At 40.3% G+C, this 17537-nt stretch overlaps 1 protein-coding gene across 1 annotated transcript in view; it reads right to left on the bottom strand.

The window, feature by feature from the left end:
* Positions 1–17537, bottom strand: part of aven (apoptosis, caspase activation inhibitor) — a 43056-nt gene that overhangs the window by 6829 nt on the left and 18690 nt on the right. The gene's annotated exons all lie outside the window — the stretch shown is intronic.

Genomic DNA, 17537 nt, shown 5'->3' with positions numbered 1-17537 from the left:
CAGCTGTCTGTTTGAAATCTGCTCAAAACAACACCCATTTCTCCCAGAACCTAAGTTTAGACTCTACTTTCACATGTTTTTGAGTTTTTGATCAAGATCACTGTCGAACTGAAATAAAAACTCTTCAGATGAGGCTTGAGTCAGATTAGGGCGATAGAAATGAAACAACCAGTGCTGAGTCAAAACATCTCATCCGATACGACGGCTCAGCGAGGACTACAGGGTCAGGAGTGAAGCACCTCTATTAAAACCTCTCATCATGTCGATGTGTTTCCATCACAGCCGAGCAGGAGAGAGTCAGCAGGGGTGGAGGAGTTTTAGATGAAGCTCAGAGAGGATGTTTTTTATTCCACACATAGAAGTAAAACATGTAGAATTGCTTCAAACAGAAGTGAAAAAATGAGGGATAAAGGAAAGAAGTGGTGAAAGACATCTTTCCAACAAGTCATAAAACAGAGTTTAAGGACAAAAGTGTCATTCAGTCGGCCTGTACAGGTGCACAAACAGCAGCTTCACTCAGAGTGCCACACACAGATGTTTGATCAGTAGGAGATCCAACAGAAGAGCTGCAGTCAGTCACAGCCTCTCGTTTGTCCCCCCCTCTCTACGCTCTCTGTGCCTTTTATCACACACAGACGGACTCTCAGCACCATCTGCAGCTGTCCTTGATTGCGCGGCTGTCGGTCGGGGAAGTAAAGGGGGTCAAGCAGGAGAGGCTGCAGGGGGGCTTGTTGTCTGCGGGTCGGAGCCCTGCTGTCAAGCAGGCAGAGAGGAGATGATTCATGAATAGGAGCATTTACTGGGTCACAATGACAGATAAGAGCAGGGACGGGGACGTCAGCTTTCTGTGACGGCTGGAGGGGTTAGGGTATAATGCTCATGATCTGTTATCGGCTAAAAAACTCAGCCTCACAGGTAAAGACATCGGCACAGAAACCTGGATTTGTAGGCATAAAATCAACTTCTCTTGTTGTTATCTGATCAAATCAAACATTACCAAAAACACACTCTGAGAAGTCCACCTATGCTAAAGAGAGTTGCAGTATTTCCCAATACATTAAGGCCATACCATAGAGATATTTCAGCTTGAAATATTCATCCCCGGTTCGTTTCTGGAGTCACATTTGATCCAAACAGCAAACTCAGGAAAGTATGAAGCTCATGCACAAGTGTTAAAATCTGGAGTTCCAAGAGTGTCCACTTGAGGCTGGGTGTATAAAAACCAGGAATCACATACACGTCAATTTAAAAAAGCTGATTTTTACAGCAAAACTGAACATGTTTACAGCCTGGTTCAAACAACAGTTTGAGTCAGTACACGCTAATTTCTCTATCTGCACACAGTGTACAGGGAGTGAATGTATAACTTCTTTTTTTTCCAAGTTGTTAAAGAAGGGGCTAAAGGTTCCACCTATTTAAATCAACCTTGTTCGATAAAAGCTCGGTTGAGTTAAGCTTTTACAATATGGCCCCTGTCAATAATAGAATTCAACACTCTGTATCATACACAAATGGGTGATGTCCATATAATACACTGCCTCACATACAGACATGAAAGACTACACTGATTTTTTTCTGGTGACTCCGACTTGAACAGATCAGACTTTAAGCTCCACTCAAGTCTAAAGTTACTGAGTGATCATTCAATTTCAGAATTATTTCCTCTTCTCTCTGAAATAATCAGACTTTAATAAATCAAATCTTTTCAGGAGCTCTCATGAAAGCATCACCTTTTCATTTCAGCAGAACCTGTGATTCATCACAAAGTAAAAGAAACCTTGAAACATCCTCTGTCATCAGCTAGACTGTCTACTTCAGTTTTAATGGGACAGCTCCAGGACTCAGTGTCACACTCTCGCTAAAGAGTGCTTCAGCTCATTACTGTTTCTTCACTCTTATTGTCGTCAAAGCATCCAAACTGAATGAATCTGTTAAAAAGTGAAAGAGGAAAATCTGCATTATAGTAGCTCTACTGTTGAACATTTTTCACAATGACGCCTCTCACTTTGAAGCTCCTGCTTCCTCTCTAATATCTTCCCAGACCCTCACCCTCCTCCTCCTCTTCTTCTGCCTCCTCCTCCTCTCATTCTGTCTCCATCAGTCTGTCTCTAGCACACAGAACTGCTGACACGGGTGAGCTGCCTTCCTCCTACACCTCAAAGCCCGGTGCCATCCTGATCTGTGTCCATGGAAATACCAGCACAGGTAGTTCAGAGGCACTGACACAACCATGGCAACAGCTGCCAGAGAAGATGAGAGAAACTTAAGTCAAACATCCAAAAGACAGAGATGGAGGGAGAGAGATAGAAAGAGATAGTGAGGACTGAAGGACGAGGAAAAGGAGGAGGAGGGATGGTTGAGAAGAAGAAAGGGAAGTGAGCAAGTGTGAAGAGAATGAAAAATGATGCAGACTCTTCATTCATGCTCATCTAGATTGACTCAGATCTGCTCTCTGCTCCTTGCTGACGACGGTTTGAGTGCAAAGTTTGACCTGGAGCTCGGCTCTTTGTTGAAGAAATAGACTGAGAACTGACCCAAAAGCTCTGCTGTGAACCACTGCTTGGTAATTTAGCCAATTTTAAATCATATTCAAACACAAAAATTGATGTAAATGCACACATTACTTTAAAATTACTCCAGTGAATGGACTTGTTTTTCCATCATGAAACACTGGAACGTCAATCTTAAAACATTATGAATTTAATCCAGAAACAATCTGATTTGATCTTTTTACAGAACAAATTTAACCTTGAATTTTACAATCTATCCATCCATTTTCCAAACCGATTATCCTGTTCAGGGTCGCGGGTGGCTGGAGCCCATCCTAGCTGTCATTGGGCGAGAGGAAGGGTACACTCTGGACTGGTCGCCAGCCAACTGCAGGGCTGACACAGAGACAGAGAATTTTACAATGACAGTGTAATCATAAAACATAACGGCTTTTATCACTAACAATTCAATTGAATAAAAAACTTCATAAATTCCCTCTCAAAAACTCTGAATTTAATATCAAAATCTTGAAGATCTAGGAACATTATAAATTTAGTTTTGGGAAATTATACAATGACTCTTGAAACATTCTGAAATTAAATCTGGAGACAGGAAAACATTTTTTCTCTAAGATTCTGAATTTATTCTCAAACGTTCAAACTTACAAATTAATTATTTAAACATTATGACTCATTACAAAATGAATTTTAGCTTGAAATTTGCTAATTTAATCTTGAAACTGAACAGCTGTTTTTTTGTTGTTGTTTTGTTATTAATAGTACAAATTCAGTTTTTTGAATTACAAATCAAATGTTTCATTTTTTAACTTGAATTTTAAAAAATTACAAATGTAATCTCAAAACATTATAACTGTTATCTCCAAACATCAAGACTTAAAATTCGTAGCAAAATGAAGTTAATTTTTGAAACCTCACAACTAAAATCTTGAAACATTACAAATTTTCCTCAGATACTACCAAATTTTATTTAGAAGCTTTACGGCTTGATTCTTGAAACATCTCAAAATTTATCTCTAAAAATTACAAGTTTAATGTTGAAAAACAAAAACCTACATCTTGAAAATTTTGAATTTGATCTTGAAACATCACAAACTCAACCTTTGAAATTAAGAACCAAATAATGAAACTTTCCAGCTCTGGGAATTTTATGACTTTAATCTTGGAACATAAAGACTTCAATTGTAAAACATGCTGCTTTTTAATCTCCAAACACTTTAATTATGATTTTTTTGCCTTAATGACTTCTAGAATTCTTGGTAAATTTTTCTGTCAAGAGCAAGAACAAAACAATAAGTTATTGTTTGCCATACATACTGGTGTCCCAGTGCTGGATTTCATAACGCATCAGGGTGTTGTGGAGCATCAGAGACATGGAGGCTAACAGTGGAAGACCAATGAACACACAGTACCCTTCCTCATTATGACTTAACCATCCACAATGATGCTGTAACGCCACTGTTAAACCCTCAACACGTCTCAGTTTTGGATAAATCTGAACAACTGAAATGTTCTATCTCTTTAGAGCTGCAAGTTTCAAAATTCATCTGTGAAGGATCAACTTGACTTTGATAACTTTTATGAACTTGAGTGTGTGTAAAAATGTGTTATAACTGCTCTGATAACTTCTTCCTCCAGCCTGTAAAGCTCCTGACCTCTCTGCAACAGCTGGTAAGACAACAATTCATAGTTCAACGATGTTCTGAGTGCGTCAGTGACAGCTGGGTCAGTAAACTTCAGTCATTCCACGGGGAATAAACACAGCATTACTCACCCAGCGAGCTGAGTGGCTCAGCTGGCATTGTGTAACTTCTGTATAATGTGGCGTCCTGTCTCTTGACATTGTGCTGGTTGAACCTCGCATTAACAAAATGTGTCTTTGTGCTCGTGACCCAGGCTCTGCTGAGCTATCTTTGTCTCTGTGATGCTGAGTCTTGCTCTCAGCTTTTAGATTTAGGATGTGTTGTGATCTCACTCCTGCCTCTGTTTTGTTCCTCTCTTACTCTGCTCCACTCGACTCCACTCAGTGTTGAGCTCTTATAGTTTGTCAGGAGGAAGAAAAAACACATTTAACGTCAGCGACTTCAGACTTAGGATGTGTTAAAGTGGAGAGGAAATACAAATAAGATGATAACATTTGAGATAAGTAACATAACCACTCTAGTTAGTCTAAGTGTAGTCTCATTACACCCTCAGTCTCAAACATTTCAGTCTTTAGAAAGAAAATTAAAGCACTTTGGGCTTCAACAGTCAGTTTTATATTTTAGACACATCGTCCTTAGTCTTCTGCTTATCTTCCCCTGTGTAAGATGTTGCTTCCTTTATCTGTGCTCAGAATGTCCCTGAAATTTTGGCTGTTGCTTGGAAACGTTTTCTTGGCTTTAGAGATATGTTGGGAAAAAAAATTCCCGTTTTGAAAAATGAATTATATAATTATAAAACAGGACATTATGAGTTCTTCTTTATGTCTGATCAAGGTGCTTTGAGGACTGTGCATTTGGTGTTGATTGAAATTAAACCTGTGGTTGAAATCAGCAGTGAATTTCTTGGACAAAGACTCCATTTCTCATGAGCATCCATTGTCGTTAAAGTCTGTTTCACACTACAGGATTCTGGGGCCGATCTGACACCGATTCGGCACTCCCAATAATCGGCACAGAAATCTGGTCCAGGACCAAGGCGGGCCAAATTATCTAATGTTAGTGAATCCTGGTTATGTCCTACCAGTGCTCATATCAACTCTAACCTCACCAAGCAGAGCTAACATAACATCACTGACTTTTATTGATACACTCTCAAGTTTGAACAAACCACTGCAGAATAACTGTTGACTGTGGGTTGGAATGAACATTACAACAAACAGATTAACCATGTTTTAGCTTGTGCTCTATCACTGTCCAGCAGAGGTCGGGGTTGATATTTTAATTGTCTGTCATTTTGAGGAACAGGGTCGTAAAAATTCTGTCATAATAAACAGTGATCCATTTAAAATCGATGTTGATACCTATGAATAATATATTTTAGCAAGTCATCACAAAAGGGACTCAAACTGTAACATTAGTTGTGCAGGGCAATTTTATTGCTTATGGGCAAAAAGAGAAAATTATAGACAAATAATAGAAAATGTGAATTATGAAGCAGGCCAAATTTCACCTGCTGTGATAGCGAGTTAACTCGCTTTTTTTTAAATAACAGAAAGTAAGAAAGTTTTTGCCTGCTTTTTTGTGTTCCTATTTGCCTGCGCTTAAACTTTTCTCCTTGGCTGCTTGAATTTAAAGTGGATGCGCATTTTGGCATAATCAAGGTCATCAAGCGAGAGCTGCAGAGGACATCAGCACAGCAGACTTCTCTCTTCTGTTTAGATTTTATGGAGGCTGAAGACCTGTTCTGCTGCTACACTACAGACTGGAAAGACCACTGCTGTTTCAGTCAGCGTTTTAAAGTCTAGAAACATTTCACCCAGCGAAGTAAAAAACAGTTGGCGCGACTCACCAACTCCGTAGATCTTAAGCACGCTGTCAGCAACAACCCGTGGCAACAACATGACAACGTAATACCTAATTAATTGTGCATGTTTGCCACCAACGGAACACGGGGACGACTGTAGGTGCTGTATGTGATTGATGAATGGTTGTGTGTCACAGTGAAAGTGATGGACTGGATTGCTCTTGAGTTTTCTGATCCGTTAAAATACAGTCAAAGACGGAGAATTATCGGTTAACGTGACTTCTGCTCTCCTGTTTGGCTTCCTTCTGCTCTGATGTACTTCTTCTTTTTGACAGTCCAGCTCCAGTGTCAAACATTACCACAAAATAAACCCAAAAAATCCCTTACAGCAGCAAAAAAGGACACCCCTCGCTACTCACTGCTAAATTTTGCCATTTAGCATAGTGTCATCAAAGAAAGTTTTAGACCATGTGGGGTAAATTAATTTTCATTTTCCCAGGAAAATAGATAGAGTTCGACCTATTTTGGGGTCGATTGTCTCATTTTAAATTGTAGATTAAGAGCAGGCAAATTTATAAAAGTGAGACAATTTAAGATCACTTTTCAAGTATTCTCTGTAATCCAAAACAAATATTTTGCTCTTCAAATACACTGAAGATTTATCCCAAAGTTTCCAGGCATGTCTAAACTTGCAGACACTCTCCTAACTGGTTTGCAGAGCTGCTCTGACCCTGATGGTGGCAGTGCAGACAGAGCCACACAGACACCGCAAACATCAGCCACTCACACCCATGTTGACCGGGCCACTCCTTCAGCACACACCTGACAGTCAGTCGGCGTGATGTATGAGGCTGCAGCTTACTGGACGGCTTACTGTAACCTCCACTGACACACGCAACAAAATGTTGACATTTGCTGTGTGTGAAAAGTAAAACACACATTCCTGTTTCCATGCAGAGTAACGGGATGTGATCACTGATTGATTGCTTCTCCTTTTAACTGGCTGACGCAGCCAATCCTCAATTACATAAGAAAACAGAAGCAGTGAGATTGATCATTGAAAACTGGAGCAAACAGGAGCAGGTTTGCACGATGTGAGTAAAAAAGTGTGGTTTCATTGTTAATCACTCTGATTTTAGGGCCTGTAATGCCATCCATCATTTTATACAGTCTATGAGTAAAATGTACAGGCTGTGACTGAGTGAGCATAAATCCAGGCTTTCTCTACACGTTTATTAAAAACAAGTTCAAATATTGAGTAAACATTGTATTTGTGTATATTGCAGCTTTAATTGAGACCTTATATCTGTGAGAAACCACAGCTGAGCATGTCAACAACTGGTGATATAAAATAAAAGCACTGAACGAATAAAGGAGCGCTTTTAATTGCACCGACTTGAAGACACAAACAGGAAAAAGCTGTACACGAAGCACGTTCTCACGATCTGAGGAGCAGCTCCTCTTCTGAAAGAGCTACACTTCCTCCAGCATGCTCCCTGTCACGCCTTTTTACCCAAACCAATTAGCCCAACACAGTGCGGAGCTGAGACCCACTACGAGTCGATAAATCACTGTCTGCCCTAATTGCAATTAAAATCCTGAGCAAACCAGGCGAGACAATAAAAAAGGGCTGAAGCTATTTACTCTTAACTTTTAATGGTGATTGTGCACGGCTCTGTTTGTGTCAAAGTCATATCAGAAGTGCTCCAAACCACCTGAGGCCGCGCTCTCATTAGGCCAGTGTTTGGAGGGAAGAGGCTGAAGCTCCAGTCTGCGTATGGGGTAATCTAATCCATCATTTCTGCACTGGGCGGGACAGGCGTCCAGTGTTTCCCATTAAGCTTTCTGCTGGATGCTATTAGATAACTTAAGGTGTTGTTTCTGATCTTTAAATACAAATTAACGGGGAGTGGCATTAGTGCTGTCAGAAAGAAATATGTGTTGTTTCTAATGGTTTTGCTGGAGAAGAGCAGTCGCACCATGTTATAAACAACTGCCCAATCAGATACCTTTGAAAGTCTGACATAAATACAGTTAAACTCATCATATTAATGTACTTATTCATATTTTCATGTTTTACAGGTGTACCCTATTACTCATTCCTGATCACACTCATCTCATTATGCAACTTCCACAAACAGCTGAGAGCATCTCTGATGATTTACTGCACATGTCATGCAGGAGGTAAAAGGGTGACTGCACCACAAACTGGTTACATAAAGTTCCATATGTGCTCAGAGATTTATTTAAGCTCTTTAAATTTGCTGAATTCGGATGTGAAATATGACCGAGAGTCACACCCACGCTGGTGGCTTTGTAAGGCTTTGTGCTTAAATCTATCCTCAACACGCTAGCCTGTTCAACAATGAGAATGGTGTTTACCATCATGGCAAAGCAGGTCAGCATGCTAATGTTCAACAGACAGCACGAAACACAAGGTGTGGCTGAGAAAGAAGTCCACATGTATAACTTCCTGTAGTCTTAGAGGTTACCATGAATAATACTGTAAACTCCAGACCACTGAACAGCTGACAAAAGCTGTTTTCACTCCTAAACTCCTTAAAACTTCTGAAAGTTTACAGGGTGAGCCAGGGAAACAGTCAGACAAAATTTTGACCTCGCTTCAGCTGTATTTTTTCTTCCAGACTCCTGGTAAAATTCAACAAAACAAGATGATGGGGTGAGCTGATGTGAGAATATTCAGGAAAATGCACTACAAGCCAGCAGGCGTGGTGACATAATTTATGTCATCTGACTGAAAACGCACTAAAAGACATCAGATTAATCTTTTAACAACGTGTAAAGTCAATGTTAAAATGCAAGTTCTTGTCAGGTGTATACGGAGCGAATGCTGCAAAAATTCCCTGAATGTCCTACTCCAACCTCAATTTGGGCTGCCGCCCTCCTTACAGAGGGATTATCAGTCTATGTCATCATAAAGATGCCGCAGGCATCTTGACCTCAGAAGCAGAATTTAGCTCCATTTATTCAGACGAGTTAGTTTTTTTTAAACAATAAATTAAACCTGTTGTCAGCATGAAAATGTGTCTGGTTGTTTTGCGGTCAGTTTTTAGAGACAATACCATACAACAGAGGCAACGTCTATCAAGTTTTGACCATCACAGAGCAACCAGTGTTTTGGAGTTAATAGCGAACATGCTAACTGGTGACTCTCAGCCGACAGTATCAGTGATTAATGGCTGAGAGTCACCGGTTGACAGGGTCACACTTTACACAGCAACAACAGTGCTGTAATTAATTAAATATGCTGTCTTTATCTGATTTGGTGCAGTTCTCTGGACGTAGTTTTCTGGTTCTTTTATTATGAACCGTGTCTCAGACTCAGCAGTCTGTGTGCTTTTTTTTGGTCTGGGAGGGTTTCTGATTTTGTTGACACATGTTTACATCCTGGTATGTCACAGTCTGGTAAGTGTCCACGGATAATGCAGTCATGAGCATACAGTGACAGTTGTGTGTTGAAATTGCTCTCTGGGTACACGCTGGATTTCTCCTCTAAAAACTTCTGTCCACCAAATATCTGTACACTCAGTTATTTCACAAACCTGGGAGCCGTTTACCATCAGTCAAAGTGATGATATTTAGTTTAAAAATGCATTTTTTGGTGGTTAACTCCCCTACGTCAGTTGACAAACCATTATACTCGGCAGTGCTTCTGCACCCAAGTTGCGCGCGCATCCACGTTGTTGATAAACAAATCATCCCTCTATAGGGTATCATCCAAATGCCTTTGCTGCTCAAGGTGCTTTCAAATAAAATACAAATCAACTTAACTCACAAGTGAATTACATGTAGAAACAACACAAAGTCGCAAGCAGATGGAAGTTATTGTCAGGTGGTATGACGAAAGTGAGTAATTTGTGTAGCAGGCTCAAATTCTTGGTGGGCTCAATGCTCTTCTTGTTTCATTCGAGTTGAAAAATCTGATCTTCAGTGAGACAGACATATTCTTGATGAGGAAAGGAAAAAAAACTCATTTGAGGAAAAAATGGGTGAGGTAGTTGCATTATCAGGTAATTTGTGAAACCTTTGTTTATCACTTGGTTGTAGTGATTGGCGGCACGTTAACAGGTTAGCGTTTGGACTTGACTTGAAATAGGAAATGCAGTTACCTATACCCAAGCCAATTAAAATGCTTAAGTAAGCAAGAAACAATGGTTTTATGAACATCTCTTCTCTAATTCTTTGACAGAAACAGAACCAGTTAGACCCAGGGAAATAAACTTATAAAAGTTGAATCATTCTGTGTCATGAGCTGTTTGCATCTTTGCATTCCTAATATTCATACATTTTTAAAAACATAAGACTTGAGAATAGTAGCTAGTTATAAAAGCGGCTCTGGTCTCTGCTTAGCATGAAATAAACCTGACCTGACACAATGACCGACTGATTGGACTGAACAAAGACTCCCCAGTGTTTTACAGTGACACTCACAGCTCGGTCTGATCAATAAAAACATCAGTTACATAGCTACTGACCTATAATCTAAAGAGGAAACAGCTTCTATAATGAGAGCTGTTCTTTACATGTATTTTCAGAGGTTAAACCAGGTGAGGCTGAGTGTGGGCTTCAGCCTCCTCTGGCTGGTCCCTGCGGCTGAAATCAGTGCTGGGGCATCTGGGTCCCTCATTATAAGATGAAGGAGCCTTGGCTATTAGGTAACCTGAGTGAACGAGAAAACAGCTTTTACTGATCAAGGCAGCACTAATAATGGATCGATAGCGTGAAAAAAAGAAACTCTGCTGAATTATCCTAATGCATCAGGGTTTATGTGAACATTCAGGTTGTTTCTCGTTATTTCCCATCGGTGTATGAAGGAAAAATAAGTCAAAAACAATTGATGGAAACTAGTCTTTGTTTTTCTTACAAGAAAAACCCTCATTAACCAGTGGTTTTGCTCATTTTTCAAAGAGGCTTCAAAGTCCACATCAAGATAAGAACAATGCACCCACTGGCAGCTAAATAAAGATCTGCACACCGCCTTGAAAAAGCAACAAACTGCCTGAAAGCTGCTCCATCCTTTGAAGACATGGGTGGATGAAATGAAACGAAGGCTACAGCGGTTAAATCCAAAGAGAGAATAAATCAATCCTGAGTTCCTCTTTCTCTTGCTTTAAACTCATCAGAGGACACCTAAACCTGTCAGAGCCTGACTGACTTATGATACTTGTCCCAAAACAAACAACACTGAGACCTGCGCTTTGTGAGGACACAGTCTGTAAAAGACAAATACCGTTCAAAGGAGCAATCATTGAGCTCATGACGACCAAAAAAGAACCAGTGGGATTATCCTTTACCAGTTTCTTTGTCGTAAATAAAAAAATGCTAGTACACCTTGCCAGGTTGGACCCCCTTTTGCATTCAGGACTGTCTTCGTTCTTGTTGTCACTGATTCAGCGCAGTGCTGGAAACCTTCCTCAAAGATTTTGCTCCATATTGACATGAAAGCATCACACAGCTACTGCAGATTTGTGGGCTGAACATCGATGATGAGAATCTCCCGTTCAACCACATCACAAAGGAGCTCCACTGGACTGAGATCTGGTGGGTGTGGAGGCCATTGGAGTACAGGGAACTAATCACCATCATCATCATCATCATGAAAAAGAAACCAGTTGAGATGATATGAGTTTTAAGCCATAGAGCGTTATCCTGCTGGTAGTGGCCATCAGAAGATGGGTATAAACTCATAAAGGGATGGACATGGTCAGCAACCATACTCAGGTAGATTGTGGACTTAAACCAAGCTCAAGTGGTACGAATACAAAATTGTGCCAAGACAATCTCCCCCATACCACAACACCAGCAGCCAGCTGAAGCATTAATCCAAGGCAGGATGGATCCATGCTTTCATGTCGTTTCCCCCAAATCCTGGGCCTACCACCTGAATGTGGAGCAAAGACATAGACTTTTCAGACCAGGCAATATTTTTCAGTCTTCTGTTGTCCAGTTTCGGTAAGCCTGTGACGATTGTAGCCTCAGTTTCCTGTTCTTAGACAGGAGGGTCACCTGGTGTGGTCTTCTGCTGCTGTAGCCTGTCTGCTTCAAGGTTAGACATGTTGTGTGTTCAGAAATGGTCTTCTTGAGTTCCTGTTGTCTTTCTATCATCTCCAACCAGTCTGTCTATTATAGTCTGACATCTGGCATCAACAGGGTGTATTTTCTGTTTTTGGGACCATGAACTCTCTTCACCATGGTTACTCGCCTAAATTTATTGAGTTGCTGTGTGATTGGTTGACAGGACATATGTGCTAATCAGCAGTTGAACGGATGTTCCTAATAAAGTGGCCGATGAGTGAGTGTCTCAATAGATGAACTGTCCTAAGGATAATGGTTGAGTTCAACTGTTGATACTGAATGCAGCCATCTGTTTAGTTGGTGAAAATGAAACGTCTTCCAGATTTTCTATCAGGAATCAGAAGAGAAAAGAAAAAAAAAAGAAAAAAAAAGTGTGCATCACATTTTCAAAGCAATAAAGTGTTGTTGTCCCATGCTGGGTGTTGTGTCACAGTAACTTGGCTGAGGTTGGGGTATGAAATATAGAATAAAGGGAAAGCCTCTTTGATAGATTGGAAATGAATCCATCGTGGCATCTCAGGATTTTAGAAATAAGGTCCAGAAGGGGAAACATTTTCATCAAACCAGCCGCATTTATCAAGAACCACTGGATATGTGATACACCTGTGTGTTTAACATAAACAACCGCAACACACACACACCACACAATACACAGGTCAAAAGGTTGGCTCTGTACACAGCAATTATCCATTGCTCGCTGAGACTTGAATTATTCATGACTTCCTTGCTCTTTCCTTTGAAATGTAAGATTGGTAGAAAAAAAAAGGACAAAAAAACAAAGGACGATCAATATATTTAAGTGGCTACCACTTTCCATTAGTGGACATTACACCTCCAGTCTGTGTCAGAGAAAGGCTGAGAGGCACTGATGTCCAACAGTCGACCCAAAGAAGCCTCGAATGACTTTTGTTTATCTGTGCTCACCGATTTTAGGCTAAGGTCACATCAATAACAGAAGGTATGCTCCAAGTATGGAAATACAGGTGTCAGGGACTATTTGAAAAAGCTAACCTGTCGATTTAATGACGTGGAGGCTTTAACAAAACCTTCCTAGCAGACTCTGGAGGTCTGACTCAAGTCTTATCACTCCACAAAGAGAGGCTGGATATAAAGGGAAAAGCAAGACAGAAACAGCAAAAAAAAAACACTGTCAGCCACAGAGTTCAGCCACAATAACCTGCTCACTACACATCATCAACATTACAGCACAACTTATCACAAAAGATATCAACAGTTTTGGCACAATATTGATTTAGAAATTATTTCTAATTGGTGTATAATGATAGTTCCATCTATCTATCTGTGATCCTATCAACAGGAAGAAAGAGTCTGGATCATTCACTTGCTGAGAGGAAGAAAACAAAGAGACCAAAACAGTGGAGAAGGAGCTAGAGAGGTAGCGAGGAAAAAAAGAAGCTTCAAATGACGTCAAGGCTGAAACCTTGATTAGGGACTCGACTGATTCATTCAGCCTCCAATCACCTGGTTTGACTTCACCTCAGTTAAAACGCCTGCGTCATGTGGCAGCCACATTATCTAATTTTCCAAAGGCAGATTTCACTATTTTTATATATGCTTTTCTCACTCTGGCTCTGAAGATGAAAGTTGATCGTCATTGCATCAAGTGAAAATGAAATTGGATGAGTTAAGCTGAGACGAGTTTCCACAGCAACTTTGAGTGTATTGTGTTAAATTGGAGCTGATACATGTTGCTGTTGATAATACAACAAGCACAGGAAAAGAAAAGAGTTGTTGGAGAAGATGAAATTTGCAGCTGATGTTAAGATGTGTTAATATGCTGAGAATAAAATGCACTGGAATGGACCGATATCAAAGCCTGCAGACTGTCACTTTGACTCATCGATATGCTCAAGAAAAGGTGTATGTCAGACTACACGCATAGGTTTCTGGGGTGGATAAAGAAGACCAGACTTACAGTGTGGGCTATGGTGTCAACTTGAAGGAGAAGTATAAACCAAGCTTTGGTCTGCCAGAGTCTGGTAAAAGCAATCAGCCACCTTTGGTTTGAAAATAGGAAGCCAGTTCCTGGAGTTTCCACCCGATGCCATCTGAAGAAACAACAGAAACCATGTAAATGTGACCAGGCTGACTTGACTGATAGGTGGGCACCCAGTGGCTGTCTGCAAAGAAACTAAAGGCTAAAATACATCAAGCTCTACTATGTCACGGCACGGGATCTGATAGGTTTCTATTCAAGTTGATGCGTCAACTTACATTAGATCCACTTCATTGCGGTCCAGCTACGTCCCTGCTCCAGCAGCTTGCAGCAGATACACCACGGCTCCTAAATTTGCCTTCACCAAAGCCATGATGTTTCATTTTACAAAGAGCCGATTGAGCAGGACAGAAAGTTGTCGATGGAAACCGCATAAAAACGCCCACTGTTTTTCAAAACTAACTGTGTCAAAACCAGATGTTTTTTAACTGGACTACAACAACCAAACATAATGAGTGCAGGCACGCCAGGAGTCGTCCGGTTTGAGGTTTTACAGCCCAACATGACTGAGGAAAGGCTCGTCAGTGGATTGGGAAACATAAGAACTGCTTGGTTTCACAACTCCAGCTGTCTGGTGTCCTGCAAAGAACCAAACTGAACATGCAGTCGGTGTGAGTTGACAGATGAGAGAGCACGCAGTCAAAACAAAACAAAGCTGAACGAGACTGGAGACGCATGTGGTGTATTCCCCACGTAAAGGCTCATCTCAACTCTACTTTTTTAGGTCATAGAAAAGTATGGTTTAATCAGAATTTTGGACATGGTGTCCATCAGAGACGAGCATCACAAAAAGATCTTTGAATGGCAAAGGCAAGATTGACCCCTTATAACCAACTTTTTAACAAAACTGTGCAATAATGCACTACAACAACACTGCACACTACCCCCTACAGGTGAAAGATATACCACATTAATGATCTTATGCAGTATGAACTCATTTAACTGCAACTCTCTTATTTTACTGCGTGTCATTCATCTGAATAAAGACCACGTGTCTGAACAAAGACCACGTGATCACTAATGTTTCACCTGGCTGGCTTCAGCTAATGAGCAGCCTGAGTTCATTTTAAATGCAGAATTGTTCAAGCAGCAGCAGGATGACAACCGCAGGCTTTGTGAATTCATGCACAGCTTTATGTGCCATTATTACCAGCGGTGCTATTGTTATTTACTGAAAGACAAGCAACACCGAGTGGGAGGCGTGAAGCACACAAAGCAATTACCTTTAATTGAGGCAGAGAATCACACCATTAAATGACTAATTTGATTTGTCGTTCTAAAACCGCTGTATTTGGATCAGCTTTTGTGGAATAAACGTTGTCAGACAAAGCTTAGCTGTGGCACAATTATACATACAGTGTTTACATAGATCAATACCCCTCATCCCATCAATGTTAGGAGGAGGCTGTGCATTGATGACAGGAGGAATCTATGTCGAGGGTTTGAGTCAGAAATGGATTTTGAAAACATTATTTCCAATAGAAGACGTTCTCTGAAATGTCAAACAAGCACAGAAGAGATCTAAGAAGATGCTACAGGTGAGTTTGAGTAATGTCAAATCTAACTTTTTGAGTCTGTATTGGACAGAAACCCCCATAGTTAAAAACACTGCTAAAGATTAAACAAATGACAAACCAACAGTTTAATAAATAAAGTCCTCTAACAAACTGAGCATTTCATCTTCATGAGTCAGTAATGAAGTCCTGGCTTCTCTATTATTCCACCACCAATCCCTCTGAGTCTGCAGTCATCTCCATTCACAATACCAGAGATGGTTAACAGCACCATGACACAGTGCTGATGTAAATGGGGTCGACTGCGTAGGTGGAGGAGCCCAATCCACCAAAATGGAGCAATCAGGGCCTATCTATGTGCCTCATTACATTACCTCCCCAAGGGATACATTAGACATGTCTCATATCCTTTCTGCGACTGTCCTCCTGATAATCAATAGAGGGCCTGCGGGAAAATGCGTGATGTATTCATATGACAGAAAAACTGTTTCAAAGAAATGTGCATACAAGCAGCTCAATCACAGAGAATGAGGATGAAACAGTCCGCCGTCCTTTCAGGCGAGATGGGACTTCTGTCGCCAAGTCCTCCTTTGAATAACTGCAGAAGGCAGCATCAGCTCCAACTCGAGGCTGGAACCTTGGTTGAAAGGAGAAGTTTAATGCAAGCACGGCGTTTCACAGCGTGCAGAAGTCTGAGTTAGGGAGTAAAACATGTAAATTCAAAGGGCTGATGAAATTCACTGTATTGATTGTGTCAGTAAGAGGTTCAATTTAATGAAGAGGATGATTAAGTTATTATAAATTAACATATTACAGCCACTATACTGAAGCTGTCAAATATGATGCTTCTTCCTAAGTGATGAAAAGAAAGCTTTAAAACCTCATAAAGTATCTGCCTGAACAAGAGGCTAAAGGTGTGTGTAAGTGCAGAAAGCATTGTTTCTCTTTATGATGAAGATCAAGGGACGTTAAGGTGCTGTTATCCTTCCCAGGGCTTGAGTCGATAAAAGATCAATCTCATGTTATTGACAATTTTCCCACCCATGCTTATAATGATTTTTATTCATTATTAATGCTGCATGGCTCATGGACAGTCATCTACTTCTAGTTTTACTATATCAGCACAAAATCATGAAATGGTATTATATAAAGATAACCTTACCATTTTTTCCAATCATTTTTCACAGCCCCCTGTCCCACTTAAATGATCTCACCATGTTTCAGTCTTAAGACTTTATGAATCCAGCAAAAGAGGAGGATTTAAACCAGCTCCAAACAGCTTTCCAGTAAACGGTCAGTTTTGGTGTTCATCTCTTTAAATCCAAATAAGCCCCTCTCCTAACCAGAGTCAGATATAGCTGCATTTTAACACTGGATTCATGGGTCATAGTAGCCAAGGCAGATATCAACCTTATGTAGATTTGAATTTTGTGAGGGTCTTTATCATGTGTTTATCTACCTTATAAGTTACAAAGAGAGTGAATGTGTTTTATTTAGAATACTGCAGGTAACGGAATTTCAACAAAAATGCTGTCACCTCCTTTTGAGGGTCTTCAGACAAGCTGTCACGATACCAGAATTTCCCATTATGATTACCATGATTAATGAAAATATCATAACAATATTTAATGAAAACTTGGGATAAATATTTAACTTTACTTATTACCTCTTATTTTGTAAAAATGTTCAGAGCAACAGGAGGTGAAGAGAGTCTGTAGCTGTATTCCTGCAAAAGTGTACTTGAAAGTCAAAGTTAACACAACAACATGCCAAATATATGACATGATATGATGTATATGAAAATCACAAGCTGGTGCAAGGATGGAGAGCTTGTTAGTGAAACATAGACTGTAGATAAAATGGACAGTGTGGCTCCGCCTCTTACAATTGTACAGTTTTGAAGCCAAAACACCCCCATCAGAGGCATCGCCATTGTGCAGCCTAAACTGAAGAGAT

Source organism: Halichoeres trimaculatus, unplaced genomic scaffold (genome assembly GCF_033239565.1).
Source record: "Halichoeres trimaculatus isolate MK-OKI-2021-1 unplaced genomic scaffold, fHalTri1.1 fHalTri1_scaffold_13, whole genome shotgun sequence".
Lineage (NCBI taxonomy): Eukaryota > Metazoa > Chordata > Actinopteri > Labriformes > Labridae > Halichoeres > Halichoeres trimaculatus.
The sequence above is the reverse complement of the archived record's forward strand: the minus strand, read 5'-3'. Positions and strand labels throughout refer to the sequence as shown.